Raw genomic sequence first — 2,815 nt, 5'->3', positions numbered from 1 at the left:
AGTTTATTAAATTCAGGGGCTTTTCAAAAAACAACTTTTTTTTTGCTTTGATTTACTCTATTGTCTGTTCCTTTTCTGTTTTATTCATTTCAGCTCTAACTTTATAAGTCTTTTCTTTTACTTGTTTGAGTTTCAATTTAGTCATCTTTTTCTGCTCATGTAGGGTACACTTAATTGACTTTTTTTTCAAAATTTTGTGTTAGATTTAGGGGGTATATGTGCAGGTTTGTTACCGTGGTATATTGCATGATGCTGAGATTGGAGGTATGAATGATCCCGTCACCCAGGTACTGAGACTAGTTCCCCCAAAGTTAGTTTTTCAAACTTTGCCCCTCTCCCTCCTTCTCTGCTCTAGGAGTCCCCAGTTTCTATTGTTGCCATCTTTATTTCCACATGTACCCAATGATTAACTCCCACTTGTAAGTGAGAACATGTGGTACTTGGTTTTCTGGTTCTATGTTATTTCACTTAGGATAATGGCCTCCAGCTGCATCCATGTTGCTGCAAAGAACATGATTTCATTCTTTTATGTTGCATAGTATTCCATGCTGTATATGTATTACATTTTCTTTATCCAATTAACCATTGATGGGCACCAAGGTTGATTCCATGTCTTTTTGCTATTGTGAATAATACTGTGATGAATATGTGAGTTCATCTGTGTTTTTGGTGGAAGTACTTGTTTTAATTTGGATATATATCCAATAATGGGCTTGCTGGGCTGAGTTGAAAGTAGTTGCATTTTAAATTCCTTGAGAAATCTCCAAACTGCTTTCCACAGGGACTGAACTACTTACATTCCCACCAGTAGTGTGTAAGTGTTCCCTTTTCTCCATAGTCTATCCAGCATCTGTTATTTTTTGACTTTTAATAATAGTTATTCTGACTGGCGTGAGATGGTATCTCATTGTGGTTTTCATTTCCTTTTCTCTGATGATTAGTGATGAGGATTTTTTCATATGTTTGTTGGCTGCTTGTATTTCTTCTTTTAAGAAGTGTCTTTTCATGTCTTTTTCACAGTTTTTAATGGCTTTATTTGTTTTTGCTCATTGATTTGTTTAAGTTTCTTATAGATTCTGGAAATTAGACCTTTGTTAGATGCATAGTTTACAAATATTTTCTCCCATTCTATAGGCTGTCTGTTTACTCTGTTGATTGTTTCTTTTGCTATGCAGAAGATGTTTAGTTTACTTAGGTCCCACTTGTCAATTTTTGCTTTCGTTGCAATTGCTTTTGAGGACTTAGTCACAAATTCTTTCTAGAAGTCGATGTCCAGAATGCTGTTTCCTGGGTGTTCTTCTAGGATTCTTATAGTTTCAGGTCTTACATTTAAATATTTAATCCACCTCAGAATTAACTTTTGTATATGGTGAAAAGTAGGGGTCCAGTTTCATTCTTCTGCATATGGTTAGCCAGCGATCAAAGCACCACTTATTGAATAAGGAGTCCTTTCCCCATTCCTATCGACTTTGTTGAAGATCAAATGATTGTAGGTTTGAGGCTTTATTTCTGCATTCTCACATTGGTCTGTGTGTCTAATTTTGTACCAGTACCATGCTGTTTTGGTTACTATAGCCTTATAGGATAGTTTGAAGTCAAGTAATGTGATGCCTCCAGCCCTGTGGCTTTTGCTTAGGATCACTTTATCCACTCAAGCTCTCTTTTGATTTCACATGAGTTTTAGAATATTTTGTTCTAGTTTTGTGAAAAATGATGTTGGTAATGTTGGTAGTTTAATAGGAATATCATTGAAACTGACTGCTTTGAGCAGTATGGCCACTTTAATGATATTGATTCTTCCAGTCCATGAGCATGAAATGTTCAAACAAACATTTATTTCTCCCAGTTCTGGAGGCTGAGAAGTCCAAGATCAAGGTCCTGGCAGATTTGATGTCTAGTGAGGGCCTACTTCCTCATAGACAGAACCTTCTCACTGTGTCATCACATGGTGAAAGGGGCTAGCTAGCTCTGTGAGATCTCTTTTATAAGGCCACTAAGACCAAACACAAAGGTTCCACCTTCATTACCTAATCACCTCCCAAAGATCACACTGTTTAATACCATGACCTAGGGCGTTTAGGATATCAACATATAAATTTTGAGGGGATACCCATTGAGGCCATCACAGATACAGTATTCTATAAATGTGAATTTGGTTACCTTGGTTGATAGTGTTATTCAAATAATGTATACATAATTGACATTTTGTCTAGCTGTTCTAGTAATTATTAAGAGAGGAGTGTTAAAATCTCCAACTACAATTGTGAATTTGTCTATTTGTTCCTATAATTCTCTCAGTTTTTCTTCATATATTTTGAAGCTCTGTTATTAAGTGCATATACATTTAAGAATTGTATGCCTTTTTGATATATTGACAGTTTTATCAACATGAACGATCTCTTTTTTTCTTTAGTGATATTTGTGTCCCAAGGACTACTTTTTCTGATATTTTCGTATCTATTACAACTTTGTTGTGGATGGGATTTGCATAGTATGGTAATTTACATTTTTTACTATAATCTTATCTTTGTCTTCAGGCTATTTATTATTTTTTGAAGCTCTGAGATTCCAGCAGGTACTATTCCTTTCTTGTAGTTTCTTATAGTTCAGATCAACTTTATTTATTTGAAAATGTCTTTTAATTTACCCTGATTTTTGGAGGATATTTTCACTGGATATCAAATTCAAGATAAATAGTTTTTATTTTCCCAAATGTTTAAATATGTCAGTTCATTTTCTTCTGTCTTGTATTGTTTCTGATGAAAAATCAACGTTCTTATTATTGTTCTTTATGTAGTATATCTTCTTTCTTTGT

This window comes from Piliocolobus tephrosceles, chromosome 12 (assembly GCF_002776525.5).
Source record: "Piliocolobus tephrosceles isolate RC106 chromosome 12, ASM277652v3, whole genome shotgun sequence".
Taxonomy (NCBI): Eukaryota; Metazoa; Chordata; class Mammalia; order Primates; family Cercopithecidae; genus Piliocolobus; species Piliocolobus tephrosceles.
Note: the sequence above shows the minus strand (reverse complement) of the source record.